At 50.2% G+C, this 16,097-nt stretch overlaps 1 protein-coding gene and 1 pseudogene across 1 annotated transcript in view; one reads left to right on the top strand and one right to left on the bottom strand.

Annotated features, from left to right (window-relative positions):
• Positions 1 to 4,916, top strand: part of TWIST2 (twist family bHLH transcription factor 2) — a 32,371-nt gene extending 27,455 nt beyond the window's left edge. The window contains exon 2 of the mRNA XM_017835628.1: positions 4,209 to 4,916. The gene's annotated coding sequence lies outside the window, so the exon portion shown is untranslated. The remainder of the gene's footprint in view (positions 1 to 4,208) is intronic.
• LOC108507561 overlaps positions 4,016 to 16,097 on the bottom strand; it is a 23,055-nt pseudogene continuing 10,973 nt past the window's right edge.

Raw genomic sequence — 16,097 nt, 5'->3', positions numbered from 1 at the left:
TGTGGAGAGAGAGGAGGATGGGATGGTTGTGGGGAGAGAGAGGAGGATGGGATGGTTATGGAGAGAGGAGGATGGGATGGCTGTGGGGGCAGAGGAGGATGGGATGGTTATGGAGAGAGGAGGATGGGATGGCAGTGGGGACAGAGGAGGATGGGATGGCTGTAGGAGCCAGGAACCTGCAGTGGTTCCATCCATCCCACTCTCCCAGGTGACACAGGGCTCTCCCGCTCACCATGACCCAAACTCAGACTTCCAGCCTGGGAGACGACACAGAGATCCATCCTCCTCTCCAGCTTGGCATTTCCAAGCTTAAAAAAGCACAATCCTCTTCCTGGAGCCGTTTGCTTTGGCATTTCAGAGTTCCATGCCAGCCCTTTTCCCTGGGAAGGCCCACATGTGTCCCCCAAGTCACGCTCCACATTGTTCCCTGTGGTTTTAGCCTGTCCCTGTGCCCACAGGGAAGGAGGCACCAGGGGGGTGACATCATGCAATAACTGAACTGCTCCTATTTATTCATTTATTTTGAAAAATAATATTAAAGGCAGCTGCTGCTTAGCACAGAATGAAAGATTGGGCTGATTTTCTACAGCAGGAGAGTCCCCTTTTGTGTCCTAACCCAGCACTGCTCGGGCTATTCCAGAATAAGTTTTTAAACTAAAAGAGGAGAGATTTGGGTGGAATATTAGGAAGAAAGTCTTGGCTATGAGGGTGGGGAAGGGCTGGGATGGAATTCCCAGAGAAGCTGTGGCTGCCCCATCCCTGAAGTGTCCAAGGCCAGGTGGAGCAACCTGGGCTAGTGGAAGGTGTCTCTGGATGAGCTTTAAGGTCCTTCCAACCCAAACCAATCTGGGGTTCCATGAGCTCCTCTCTATCCCATTTTCCTTGTCTTGATGACTAAGTAGATTCTCTCCAGCCCTGGATGACACCCAGAGAGGTCACTGCCTGAGGCACTTGCTCTGCCTTGTCCAGGCATTATTTCCAAGCAGAAATAACACGGGACTTCTCCATCCCCATTCACCCTATAACAGGTTTGGAATATTTTACCAGTTTTTATGCAGCACCTGGAGCACTAAATCCTTCTGAATTAACAGCACAGATGAGGACCAGTAACCTCAATGCTTATGGCAACTCCAGCTCCTTCCAGCACCTGCTCCAGAGGTTCCCAAAGGCAGCTCCCATGGGAAGTGCCCTGTGCTGTCCCACTGAGCAGGGCTGGGCTAAACCACACTGGTTTTTCCTTCCCCAAGGTGAAGGAAAAGGGAGGAGGAAACGGTTTATAAACTTCTCAGTGACTGCTGAAATCCTCCCCGCTGCTGTGCTCACACCCCTCACCCCCCCAAACCCCCCGAGCCCCTCCCCACCCCCCAAAAACAGGGCAGGAAGGTGGACCAGCACCTTCCTGGGAGGGATTTGGGCTGGAAGAAGCCCCCATGGAAGGAGAGAGGCTGAGCCCTGGGGGCAGAACCTTTGTTTTACATTCTCAACTTTCAAAGAAGCTGAAAAACCTTAAAAACAAAACAAAACAAAACACAACAACAACAAAACCACACCAAATCCCACCGAAACCAACGAACAAACAAACTCCAACAGTTTCTCTGCATTTCCCATTTCGTTTGCACTCTTGGCCACGTCATGGAAATGATTTCACTCCTTTTGTAACCCAAACCACCCCAATCCTATATAAGCAAAGGCCTTGGGGACTTGTTGTGAAATTTCCTGCAACCAGGGCTGTGTTTTGCTGCCACCTTCCATCAAGCCAGAAGCCCTTGGGATTTCCAGGCTGTGGAATGCTCCTTATGTGGCTGGGAAGTGCTCCTAAAGCAGGGAAAATTAGAGCAGGAAGCCCTCCGTTCGAGGGAGCTGCATCAGGTCTGAGTGAGCTACAGGGTGGGAGAAATGCTTGGAAAGCCCAAAGAAATGCTTGGAAATCCCTGAGAAATGTTTGGAAATCCCAGGAGAAAGTAGTTCCCATCCCTGGAAGTGTTCCAAGCCGGGTTGGACAGGGCTCAGAGTAACCTGGGCTAGTGGAAGGTGTCCCTGCCCATGGCAATGGGATGGGCTTTAATGTCCCTTCCAATCCATCCTGGAATTCTGTGAGACGTGTTTTCAGCAGAGACTGTCACTGTACATCACCTCTCAGTCCAGAGACTGCAATCCTACATTATAATAATTTGGAATTATGGCATCCAGCTATGCCTTGGAGGATCCCAAGGTGCCTTACAGGCTCAAATCCCGCAGGCACCGGGAGACAGGAAGGGGTGAACTGGGGTTTCCCAACCAGAGAAACTGAGGCACACGCAGGGAGGGCAATCCCAGCTGTGCATGAGCTGGGATTAAAACCAAGCTCTGGAAAGCTGTGCTATCACACCAGTTTAGTGCTGGGAAAAAACTCTGCCCCCTCCTTGGAAAATCCACAGCTGCTTCTTTCCAGAGTAAGCCCCATGAAATCTTTTGGGTTGGAAAAGACCTTTAAGACCTTCGAGTCCAGCCGTTAACCCAGCACTGCCAGGTCCCACCCCATGTCCCCAGGTGCCACATCTCCATTGATCTCTGTAATTAAAGAGGGGAAGGAGCCAGGAGGGTCCTGTTGCCTCGTTTTCCAGCTCCAGAAGGCAACTGGGGTCGTGCTTCCCCTCCTGGTGTGTGAGGAGTGGGGGATCAGGGCCAGCAGAAGGCACTGGGTTTACTGGGACACTTCCAGATGGGCTCTCCAGGACCAAGGGGCAGGAAGAGGGAGCTCCAGGAAGCCTTTGGCTGCGGTGTGGTGGGGACAAGAGAAGGAAAGAGCAGCCCACAGATGGTTTGGGGGCATTTTCCCCTCTTCCTCAGCCAGGAGGTTCCCCCTGACGGGACTCAAGGAGCAGATTCCTGACGTGAGGATCTCAAGCCAGAGTCAGAGGATAATGTCACAGAACCACAGAGTGTTTTGAGTTGGAAAGGACCTCCAAAACAACCCCCTGGGAGCACGGGAGGGGACATGGCAGAGCCATTCCAGAGCTCGGGGGCCACTGCCCACAGGGTGGAGCATCACCACACCAGAACAGGGAAGCCACAACACCTCCTAGCTCTGAACTGCTGAGAAATTCCCAGTTCTCCAGAAGTCCAGAGCCAAGAGAGTTGCTGGGAACCAGAAAGAACCATTGGAAACGAGATGCCTCAGGGCAGCAGCAGCAGAGCAAGGTGTTTGTCCCGGGGTTCAAATCATCAGCTCCCACATCACAGCTCTGCTCCAAGGGCAGCTTTGTGCTCACCTCTGCAGCCCTGGGTGGGATTGAAAAAATCCATGGGAATAGAGCAGCCCAGGATTGCTTTTTACCTCATTTTCACAGCTCAGAGAAGAGCAGGGCACAGCAAAGCCTCATGTAGCTGGTAGGGCTCACCCTCCCTCTGCCTGCTGGAGAAAATCATCACAAAAACAAAAAAGCCCACCAGAAAATTGCTCTGTGGTATCTTCCTCCTCCCTGGATTTTATTTTCCTGCCCTGAATCCCTCCCTGGCCAGCCTTAGGAAAGGGCCAGCCTGTCATCTGCCAGACTGGGCATCCCCAACCCACCACCCCAAGCAGTTGAGCTCAGCAGTTGAGCTCAGTTCTAAGTGGTCCTGGGCAGCCTGTCAGGTCCCTGAGCTCATCTGCAGAATGTAATTAGATAATTAATGACTTGGAGATGGAAGGAGGGGTTTGGGAAGGTTTGGGAAGAAGAAAGGAAGGGAAGGGAAATGGAAAGGGAAATGGAAATCAGCTAAGTGGAAGCTTTCCTCAGTGGGTGGAAATTATTATATCCGATTTTTGACCCTAAACTTGGGCTGCACATCCCAGAGTCAAAGGAATTGGGAAGTTTATGCTGTTTTTTCATTGTTGCTTTTGAGTTTGGATATTGCATGGAAAGAAAATACTCCTTTCCAGCAGGAATTGCCTGATTGTGCAGGAAGAGCTATGGATGGGCTTTCTAAAGCCCATCTCAGGAGGCTGAGCATCCCATCTCCCCATTCCTTAAGGCATTTCCCATCCCCAGGCTTAGGGGATGCTCCTGGTGAACTGGATCTCTCCCAGCACGGATTCACCAGGTTCTGGGATGAGGAGCAGGATTGAACAGGTGGATATGAACCACAGCTGGATTTCTAGGGGAAAAGAACTTCCCAGACAACACATCTCAGAAAGATGTCCAGTGTGTTTATTTTTCTTCTCTTCTTTTTTCCCTTCTCTCCAGAGTGTCCAGCGTCTGCAACTGAAGTGGAATTGGGATTTATCCAAGTTTGTAGCTTCTGAAACCTTAAAAACCTCAAGTCAACTGGTCCAAAAGACTCCTCTTGACCTCCCTGGCTCTGAACTCTCGGTGGAGCACTTGGACTGAGCAGAAAACAGCACCAAACAGGCTGAAAGTTTGCAACCTCTCCCCCAAAAGCCACTGACCAGCGAGAAGAGGAGAAGTGATAATCCTGGCTGTCCATTGCCGTCGGGTTTCGTGTCTGTCTGTCCCCGGCTTTGGGGTTTTAGCGCCAATTTTTATTTTTTTTTCCTGAAAAAAACAAATCAAGAGAAATCTTAATTCAGGAACGCATTGCTGAGACATCTTTGGGTTTGGTTTTACTCCCCCTGAACTGTAGCGGGTTTGGGTTTGTGGTTTTTTTTTTTTCTTTTTTTTGAGCTATTTTTTGAAAGTCAAACCCTGATTTCTTGTACAGTCGTGGCAAAACCGGACCAAGGCTCTCAGAAAAAATAAGAAAAGGACAAAAGCCCATGGTGTGCCCAGCTCCCTGCATGATTTGTGACAATAAAACCTGGATCACAGACTGCCCTCCACACTCTGCCACCTCTCCCTTATTGCTCCATGATTTGCTACAGCTCATCCTGCCCCCTTTTTTTTTGTTTTTATTTTTATTATTTTTCTTTTTTTTTTTTTCTGTTCCAGTGTATATGTGGCTTATTTGTTTTATTTATTGAGATATTTTTAACGAGCTAAGAGACTGCAATGTTGCTGTGTATACTGCTTCTCTTGCCAATAAAAATAAAGATGTCATGCAGCTACCAGGGGTCTGACATTTCTATTTTTAATATGTGTAGTATCTTTATATTTGATTCTATATTTATATTCGATTTATATTTTATTTATATTTATATTTATATTTATTTATATAATATATAATATCTGTATTTTATTTTTATTTTATATATTTTATTTATTTTAAATAGTTTTAATTTTGTTTTATTTTTATATTTTATTTATATTCTATTATATAAATATAAATAATTATATAATACTTATAATTATTTATATTTATTTACATTTATGTTTATATTCATATTTATATTTTAACTATAATTCTATCATACATAATATCTATATTTTACTTTTATTTTATGTGGTTTATATATGTTAATTTTTATTTAATTTATATTTATGGGACCAAGAGAAGGGACAAACTTTTGTGCAAAAGAGGATGAAATCAAGAAATCCCTTGATGCAGCAGGCTCAGATAGATCCCAAAAATGGGAATGCTCCTCCATGGAAGCACCTACACACATGTGGAGCCTGGATAAACATCAGTCTTGGATCACTTGGTCTCTGTGCCCTTGAAAGGTGACAGAAAACACCCATAATATGCAAAATATTCACTGGAAAGTAGCCAAGCACTGAGGTGGGGATGTTAAATGTACTGATTTAGGGGGTTTTGAGTCAGTTTTTACTCAACCCCAGCTCAGTTTAGCACAGACAGCTCCCTCATTTTCAAAAGGGGAGGGGGGAAATCTTCAGCTTTTTGGATTTTCAGCCATTCCTTGATACAGATCATATGAAATAATAATAACAATAATTAAAAGAAACCCCAAACAAATCCAAATCCCAAGTGTCACCCCTTGGGATCTCTTTTCCTCTGAGGCCACTCTGTTTTCACACACTGACAGCAAGGAGGGATCAGGAAAAGGGGGAGTGCTGACAATTTTTCCGGGGGATACTCGGAGATACGGAATGCTGGATTGGCTGGGACCACCTGGGCAGCAGTTCTGGGGTGGCAAATTCAACCCCCCTGGAAGGGTGAGAGGTCAGGGTCACCTCAGCACTGAGATCTTGGTGAGGGAAACCTAAATCCCACAGAAACCTGGGACAGCAGGGAGCTGGGAGCTGTCAGGAGTAACTTATGGAGGCAGGACAAAGGATAAATCTCTTTACTGCCATTCTGAGTGCAGTGACAAAGGGACCTGAATCAGGGCTGGACATCCAGAGAAAAACCACACCCAGAAATCCCAAGTGCTGTGAAATCACCTCACCACTCCTGGAGGAATTTCCAAGCCCTGAGGATGTGGCATCTGGGAAAATGGGTGAGTGGTGGCCTTGGCAATGCTGGGGGATGGTTGGACTGGATGATCTTAGAGGGTTTATCCAGCCTTAAATGACTCTGAGATTCTTCAGGCAGATAAAACCTCTTCCAGCAGCTGCTTCAGCAGCAGAGGGGTGGCTGGAAGCAAAGGAAAGCAGGAGGAGAGGTCAATCCCAGCAGGAGGAGAGGTCAATCCCCGCAGAAGACCCTCTTCCACAGTTCATCCCTTCACACTCCAACGAGCTCTCTTCTCAAGGAATTAAAAATCCCAAGTTTGTGGTCTCATCTTTAACCCTTTCTCTCACTTCTAGGACCAAAGCTGGGCTTAAGCTGCTCCCCTAAACCCCGATTAGAATAGAGGCCCTGGCACAGGCTGCCCCCTCCCTGGAAGTGTCCAAGGCCAGGTTGGAGCAACCTGTGCTAGTGGGAGGTGTGGAACCAGATGGTCTTTAAGGTCCCTTCCAACTCAAACCATCCTGTGATTCCATGATTCCATTGTTACCAGCATTTAAACCAATTTTAACAGAACAATTCAGGGCCGTGGAGGTTTCTGAGCTGTATCTCCATGAGTTTTGTGGTTTTGATGCCATTCCCCCCTCCTTTGCAGTCCCAGGATTTGTTTGGGGCATGGTAAAGTGCACTTAGCCCTTTTCTGATGTCCTGTCCCCTCACTGAAAGACTTCAGTTGCCTCCTAAAGCTTTTTCAAATGAAAATATCCCCGGAAGGGGTCAGGCTGGAGCTTAATTCATATTCCAACAAAGCTCTTTCACCTCAGCTTGAGTTGCTGGGGGCCAATGGAGCTTCCCGAGGCCTTCTTCCCCTCAGGGCTCTGTTCGGGAATGAGCAAGGAGTCCACCAGGCCAGGAATGGAATTGCCTTCCCAGGAAAAATTCCCTGCCATTGGGAAGAAAAGAATTTGAAATTCTCCGGAAGCAAGGGGGGCTTTCTCCTCCCTCCCCTCCTGAACTGTGGGAACACAACAATGGGAATGGTGCAAAGACCTTGTCAAAGGAGCCTTGTCATAGCCTTTGGAGAAGGAAACTAAGGATTGATTTTCCAGTCAATCCGTGGACTTTCCTTTAATTATTTTTATTTTCTGGATTCACCCCACATTTCCTGCAACATGAACAGGAGATATTGTCCTTTCCCCATCCCAAAAGGCTGGTTTTCCAGGAAAGAAAAAGGAACTAGGGGCTGGTTTCTAAGAAACATGAGCACCTGGCAGGGATTTCTCTGAGGCCATACCAGAATTCCAGCTTGGCAAAGCCAGAATTCCAAGCTGGTAAAGCCAGAATTCCAAGCTGATAATGCTAGAATTCCAAGCTGGCAAAGCTGGAATTCCAAGTTGGCAATGACAGAATCTCAAGCTGGCAATGTCAGAATTCCGAGCTGGCCATGTCAGAATTCCGAGCTGCTAATGCCAGAATTCCAAGCAGGCAATGCTGGAATTCCAAGTTGGCAAAGCCAGAGTTCAAAGCTGACAATGCTGGAAATCCAAGCTGGCAATGCCAGACTTTTAAACTGGCAATGCCAGAATTCCAAGGTGGCACGGGTATGTTCGCCAAGCACACACAGTTCTTCTGGACTTTATCTGTGGCTTCCCTTTGAAATTCCTCCTTAAGCTCCACATCCTGCAGCAGCTCAGAGCAGAAGTGCTGATGGATTTAACCTTCCACATTCCCTCTGCCTTTATTCCCTATTTCCCATTCCAGCCCCAGGATCAGAGGGTGGGAAGGGCTGGCTTTGCAAACTCCAGCAACTCCCAAGCTGCCAAACCCCGAACAAAGGCTGGGAGAACAATCTTTCAGCAGGAAGCTTTTGCTGGAATATGATCCATTTCTGGGAGATAAGTCCCATTTCCTCCAGCCAACACTTACAAAAGGGATCCCTCCCTCATCCCTGCTCCAGCTTGGATCGTGGATACACTTGGAGCACGTGCTTCCAGTGGAAAATCAGCGGGGATTTGCTCTCGTGCGAAGGGAGTTTGGGGTGGGGACTTGCATGGATCACTCTGGCTTTTCATAATTGTCACTGTTGTCCCCATTATATTCTATAGGGAGAAAGCACTCCCATGGAGACATGGGGACATCCATGGGGACACCCCTGGGGACAATCCTGGGGACACTGTGGGTACTCCCCAGTAAACATGAGACGGTCCCTCACCTGTTAGGGCTCACTAGGGACAACCTGGGGGACATGGGGGCAACTTGGATATGATCATGAGTGACATGACCACTGTGAGGGACATGGGGACACCCCTGAGGACAACCTTGGGGACATCTTGGCATCCCCTCAATAAACCTGAGACTGACCCTCAGCTGCCTGGGCTGACTGGGGACACTGGGAGGGACATGGGGACACCCCTGGGAGCAATCTTGGGGACATCGTGGGTACCCCCCAGTAAACATGAGATGGTCCCTCAGCTGCCTGGGCTGACTGGGGACAACCTGGCGGACATCCCTGGGGACACCCTTGGGGACAACCCCAAGGACATCGTGGATACCAATAAACCCAATGAAATCCCTCACCCGTCTGGGCTGATTGAGGACACGGAGGGGGGGCATGGGGACAAACTGGGGGACACGGGGTGGGGGGTGAGGACACAGAGGTGGCCATAGGGACATCCTTGGGGATATGGGGACACCCTCAGGGACCCCTTTGGGGACACTGTTCTCCCGGCTCCAGGCTGTGGGAGGGGACTGTCGCCCCGTTCCAAGGCTCATTGTTTCCAGCCCGGGTGAGACATCCCTGCTTGGTGACATCCCTGCCTGGAGTGTGACATCCCTGCCTGGTGACATCCCTGCCTGGGGGGTGACACCCCTGCCTGGGGCCGTGGCTGTGTCCCCAGCTCCCGCAGACAGTGCGCTCGGCGGGTCGTTTGCGGCTCATCAGGGCTTTGGAGCTGCCCCGGGCGGTCGTTTGAAAGAAAACATTCCTGCCTCGCACATGGCCGGGAGATCCAGTATGGAATTTCCTCACATCCCTACTTTCGGAAAGCCTCCTGCAGGAAGGGCCCTGCCAGACAGCGGCTTGCTTTCCCAAATTCGGGATCTGGTGGAAGCTCCGCAGGAACTGGGCGAGGGAGCAGCTGGCACGGCCCGGGTGAGACACGAGGCAGCTGCTGCAGAGCCGTGGGAGAGGGAATCTCCATCCAAGGGGCAGGAAGGGCAGCTCCTGGGGGGGTGGACCCAAAATCCTGGGCAGGGAGCTCCATGGCCACAGCCCTTCTCAGAAAATCACAGGATGGTTTGGGTTGGGAGGCACCTTAAAGCTCATCCAGTGCCACTCCCTGCCATGGGCAGAGACACCTTCCCTATCTCAGGTTGCTCCAAGCCCCATCCAAGCTGGCCTTGGACACAAACATTTTCCAGTGCCTCCCCATTCCATTCCTCCAAACGTCCATCAGATCTGCAGAGCTCTCACTGCACACACCCCACAACCAGCCGGGATGATGGGAGTGAAGCCCCGGGTGGATGTGTCCCTGCTCCCATCCTGTGCAAGACCCTGGGTGCTCCTCTGTGTCCATCCCATCCCTCCCACGGGATGACACAAGGGAAGGAGGTGAGAAAGACACAGGAAGGCAAAAGCCCCATTCTGAGAGGTGGCTGCAGGACACACATCCTAGCCCTGGGAGGGGCAGGACGGGGAAATCCAGCCCCAGCAACATTTGGACTGGGAGCAGCTACCTCTGGTCCAGCTCTGATGGGATGGAATCGGATCTTACCCCACCCAGCCTCATGCTGGGATGTGTTTATATGGCCAGACCCTTTCCCCTTCGTTACTGTTGGGGTCAGGAGGAGCCAAAGGTCAGGCTTGAAACCCATGATTTCACTTCCAAACGATGCCACCACCTCCCTCTCCCTCCCTCCTCAAGAAGCTCAGCTCATAAATTCCCATTTAGTACCAACAGGATGACTTTCCCACCACCACCACCTTTACATTCCCTTTAACAAGGGGAACAGTTCATCTCCCCAGAACCAACTTCTGATTACCCCAAGGTGTTTGGGAAGCTTTGACCAGGATCCTTCCCCATGCTCCAATTTCCTAGTGCTGGAAAAATAAATGTGGCAGAGATGGGAAACCTCTGGGTTGTCCCTCAGTGCCACTGCCTGGTTTTAATGGCTCTGCCACCTGTGTTCCCACTGCAGCAGGGCCCTGTTTGACATGCCAGGGGCTGGGAAGTGCAAAACCAAACCCTGCTGTCCAAAACACATGTGTTTGCTTGGCTTTGGAGAGAAAACAAGGGAAAAAGCAGGAAACAGCTGGTTTCAGGTGGGCTAAAGCCTGGGATCAGAGAGCAAACCAAAGTGCTCAGCATCATCTGTGTTTCTCCTTGGGAAATTGCCTCTGAGCCCCAGTATTCCTTTACCAACCCTCCAATCTCTTAAGGAACTTAACCAGTGGTGGTGCTCACCGCTCACCCTCCTATTTCCAGGGAAGTTTCAGAGCTCAGCTGCTGTGGGGAAAGAATTTGGCTTCTGCCACGCAAAGGAGAGGTGATTTAGATCAGCCCAAAATAGGTGAAGAGATTTGGCTGCTCCAGTCCTGCCAGTGGGTGATTTCTGAGCTCTGAGATTCATATCTAAGGCCAGGTTGCACAGGGCTTGGAGCAGTCTGGTCTAGTGGAAGGTGTCCCTGCCCATGGCAGGGGGTGGGATAGGTTTTAAGGTCCTTTCCAACTCAAACCATTCCATGATCTTCCTGCATCCACCTGGCCAGGAACCAAAGTGCTTCTGCAGCCCACTTGGGTTACTGTCAAGGAAAATTTCCTCCCCACGAGATCATCCTCACCTCCCCAGCCCAGCTCAGCACGAAGGACAGTGCCTGGGGACTGGTGCCATCGTGTGGATACAGCTGCAAGGAGGAGGAGGAGGAGGAGAGGTGGGGGGCAGAGTGCTGGGAAAAGGACAAGGCATTGTCCAAGTCAGGGTCGAAGCCTAGTTCCCTCCTAAGTGAGAGCTTAAGGGGGTTTATATAACAACAGCAAAAGGACATAAAAGGACAGAGCACCTGCACCTTTCCTGCCCTAGGACACCTCCTGGTGCCACAGCAGATCTTCAGGGGAAGTTTTCCCAAGCGATGCCTTAGGAAAGCAGGATTGGTTGAGGTTCAGAGCTCTGCCCTGCTCCAAAGGCTCAGCAGTTGAAAACACTCGACTTTTACTGTGGCTTTCACACCTGAACTGGGGCTGGAACACAAGCCTTGCATGGATCATGCCCTGCAGGATCTCCGGGACTGGCTGGTCTACCAACACTCTCGAGCCTGAAGGAAGAGCAGGCTGTGGATTTTGGCCGCTGGCAGAGGGTGAGTTCTTCACTCGGGGCTTGCATCCTGTCCTGGAAGTCACACAGTGCCCAACCTCCCAGTCACCCCCCAGGTGACAGAGCAGTCCCAGCCCAGGATGGCAGCACAGGCTCTGCGGGGCCCTGTCGCTCCATGTGCAGTGGAGCTCCTCCATGGCACTGCTCCACTGCCTGTTACAGCCTGGAGTGGGAATGCAGCCAAGGGATGAGCAGGGGGATAAGGAACTGTGAGCCTGGGCTTTCCTCTGGACACTCAAAATCCCAAGCCAAGTCCTGCTGGCTGGGGCGTTCCCGTTATCTTCCCAACTCCAATGGGCTCCTTCCCAAGCCCCATCCAAAGCTGCTCCCCTCAGCATTCTGAGATGTGGAGGGGAGGATGAGCTTGGTTCCCACAAGGAGGGGAGGCATTCCTTGAGGATCCTGTCCAGGCCCTGCTCAGCTGTGTCCCCACAGCTCCCACACTGCCTGTCCCCCCGTCATGCCTTTGGCTGCCCCCGAGCTCACTCTGCCAAGGCCTTTGCAGAGCATCTGTAGCCTTGGAGCAGAGTGACTTCCCCTTTGGAATCCTACTCTCTCTGCCAGGATGGCTCTGGATCTTGGCTCTGGAAGAGCTGGACACTGAGGGCCTCCCTGGATGAGGCACGAGGTCAACACTCAACCACAAGCCCCTGGACAGCCCCGGGCTGGTTGTTGCAGGCTGGAACACCTGTAGGTGCAGGTGGGATGTCATTCCGTGGTCCATCAGGGCACATCCAGGGCTCTCCCTATCCCAGCCAGGGTCAGCAGCATGTGCACGACTCCATCCAAGCCTCATTAAGGACCCAACCCCACGGTGCTGGTTCGGATTAAACCGTTCCCAACCCTGAGTGTTGTTATTTGGGAAACGCAGGAATTTTTCCCATATGTCTCTGGCCTATAAAAGGAACATCCCTCAAAACTGGAAGGTTATTGCCAACGACGACGTGTTTTCATTTCTGGGCTTTAAACACATTTTATGCTTTGCCAGAACTTTTGAGGAGGTTAAAACTCCAGGCCTCGACTCAGGAAAGCACTTCCAGCACGTGCCAAGTGGGACTCAGGCTCACACTTGTATCCCAGCACATGTTACAGGCCTGGGCTGGACTGAGATGTTTCCCAAATCGATGCCAAAAAACATCTTCCTCATCATTAACTCCTCAGCTCTCAGATTCTGCCCTCGATTTCTTCACCTCCAGGTGACATTTGCCTTGTACAGGGAGCAGCTCATTCCTGCAGCCTTGGGAAGATGGAAAAAGCCTGAGTAAGTAGAGGTGGGTGGTTGGTCTTTTTTTTTCTTTATTTATTATTAGATAAAAATTTTAAATATTTTTACATTTTTAGCAATACAATAATTCGAAGAATTTTCGTGGAGGAGGAGGTTGGTTTTAACAACAACAAAAATCTGACAAAAAAAAAATCAGGAAGGCCCATTTCAAGTGTTTCTAAATGAAAACTTTGGAATTATTCTGATTCTAAAATCCTTTTTTTTTTTTTAGTTTTATAATATTTCAGTGTTCAAGTAAATATTTAATTTCAGGCTCTTTACAAATAATGTAATTTTTTTTAATTAATTTTGGCTCACCAGGCATTTCCATGATTTCATTTTTCGTCCCAAATCAGTGTTTTTGAAGCTTTGCTGCTTTAGAAAAGTCAGTGCTCATACATCCTGGGAGTTGAAAACAGAGTTGAAATGAAGAGGGAATGTGAAATTCCAACTCTAAAGTTGGTCTTTAAGGACTTGCCAGTCATCCAGGAGGGATCCAAGACACCACAGGTATCCAAAGGCAGGGAATCTGCCTCCAGGGAAGAATCATTTCATCATTACAAGGGTTTGTTTGCTCCTGAAATCCCTTAAGACTGAGGAGGTTTTCCTGGGAACTGGAAAGCAGCACTAGGGTGGGTCACTGGGGTTTTATTCCTGTTGACAAATGGTAAAATAATTCTCTGATTTCAGATGTCAAAAGCCTGTGAAGCAGCAAACAAACAAAGCCCAAAGCTTCCCAACACCACAGGACACGTCCATGGATTCATGGAAAAGGGCTGGGAATAAAAAATGTGGAAAAAAAATGAACCTTCCTCAGAAGGGCCAACTTTAAGAGGAAAAGAGGTTGTGAGATCTGTGGGAAATGCTGATAAAAGGGAAGGATAAAAGAGACCAAAAACAGGGAAAAAAAGGAGGAGGAAAGAACAGAGGGAGAAAAGACTCGGGATAAGGATGTGCCAGTCAGGAGGGATTTGGCCGGATGACGGTTTTGCTGCATTTAATATTCATTTAATGTAAGATACACTTTGATTAATTCTGGTGGGCTACACCGAAGTCCTACTCCCAAATCCCAGGGTGCTAATTATGGAGAAGAGGCGGACACTGACTCATCTTGGAAACTTCCCAACTTCCAGAGGGGGAAAAGAAGGAACAAAAAAAAAGAGGAATCTCAGTGCTCCGACAAACACGAAGGTCCCCGGATCTGCGCTGGGGGAAAGGTCAGGGCGCTGGGCAAGGAGCCTGGGATGGGATGTTCCCAAGGAGAATGGATCTTGGATGGCTGTTTCCAAGGCAGAGGAGGATGGGGGGCATGGGGAGAGCTGGGGGTGCCCCTCCAGGGCTGGGATTGTCCCAACATTTCCCTGTGCAGGCAGGACAGCTGCTCCCCCCCACCTGGAGGCAGGAATGCTGCCATCCCAGCAGAGGTGCCCTTGGGAGGCCACCAAGGAGGACATCTGGCAAAGAACCTGCTGCCAGGAGGTGGAACACAGGAGGGCAGGAGCTGGGGGGGTCGCTCCTTGTCCCTCCACCAGCGCCTGGAGCAGCTCCAGTGCCGGGAGCACGGCCTCACCCAGGCACCCCACCAGTCCCAAGGGATCACATAGGGAAAAACCCGGCCCCAGAGCCCCTGGGAAGCCTCAGGTGCCCTGTTCCCACCCCTCTGCTTGGGAAAGATGTCCACCCAGAGATGTTTGCTCAGCAAGGATCCCAGCCAGCTCCAAAGGACCTCTTGGGATGACAGTGGAGAAACCAAGGGGGGGTCCTGATGTTTGCTATCCCAGCCCAGCCCCCTTCTCATCCACTCGTTTTTGACTCTGTGAGGAGCTGACAGCACCAGGAACTGCAGCCAGAGCATCAGATTAACATCATCTTTCTTCTCCAGGCTTTGGGCCACGTTTGGATTAGTTCAGCTCACGAATAAAACGGAAAGCCCGGAATCTTACAGGCTCCAGACAAGGGTGGGGGAGAAGGAGATGACAGATTTCATGCCTTGCAGCCACTTGTAGTCACATTTTTTTCAGCTTGTCTCTGTAGGGAGAAAAAAAATAATTACTTTTTTTTTTTTTAATTTATTTTTGTATTTTTTTTGAACGTGAGGAAGCTGCAGGTTGTGACCCACACCTCCACCACCCCGGCCCAGCCTGCAGGGATGTGGGCACGTGGGCACACGAGGTCTCTCTGGACCCAAAGAGCCCCATCTTTGTCCCTTCAGATGGCATCCCTGGGGAAAAGAGGCGCTGCCAAGTCCTTTCTGTGCTCCTCTCGGCCTCCACAGCCACTAGAGGGGAGTGGAAGGTCACGAGCTGAGGGGATGGTTGTGTCCTCCCGGCCAGCACAGCCAGCATGGGGTTGGGGGCTCTGCAGCTCCAGGCAAGGGTTGGATGTCCCCCACGCTCCAGGGCCACAGCAGCCATGTGGGAAGGTTTTCCCATCGCCCCCAGCACCAGCAGGATGCTGAGGAAACCTTCGGCATGGAGGAGACACGTGGGATGGCAAGACCAGGTCCAGAGAGAACTGTAGAGATGTTGGATGGGGAATGAAGCCTTTTGGGGTTCCTTTTCCTTCCTTTTCCTTCCCTTTCCTTCCCTTTCCTTCCTTCCTTCCTTTGCTCCAAGTCCAACCTGCCCTTGGACTTCCAGGGATGGGGCAGCCACATCTTCTCTGGGCAACCTGTGCCCAGGCCTGGATGAGAAATCCAGACTGGACTTACCTTGTTCAGTAATTCCCGAAATTCCCCGAGGGATGCACGGGAGATAATGGATGTTTGGATCAGTTCACTGGGGTCCACCTTGGCCTCACCATGCTCCCAGGTCTCTGTGGTCCCTCCTCAGAGGTGACATAAAGCTCATCCCAGCACCCCTTGGAGTGGGATTCACCCGGTAGGATCTTCCCTGCTGTATTCCCACAGGCAGAGTTGGATATCAGGGCTTCTCCTTGTCCTGTGGGCATCACAAAAATGCGGGAGCAAGAGAGCTCAAACAATCCCCATGGAAAAACCTCCTGATGATTGGAGTAAATTTCCATGTGGAGAAAACAGGGAGAAAGGGCTGAACATTTTATATTTTTCAGTCTTCAAGTCCTTGAGGTGCTTTTTATTTTCCCTCTCCAAATAATTTGGTGTGTGTCCATGTGTCCAAGCATTCCTCTTGGAGCACAATCAGCAGGAAATGCTGGGCATGGTGAAGATGGATATTAT

Source organism: Lepidothrix coronata, unplaced genomic scaffold (assembly GCF_001604755.1).
Source record: "Lepidothrix coronata isolate B3197 unplaced genomic scaffold, Lepidothrix_coronata-1.0 Scaffold261, whole genome shotgun sequence".
NCBI lineage: Eukaryota > Metazoa > Chordata > Aves > Passeriformes > Pipridae > Lepidothrix > Lepidothrix coronata.
This window is presented reverse-complemented; position numbering and strand designations above follow the sequence as displayed.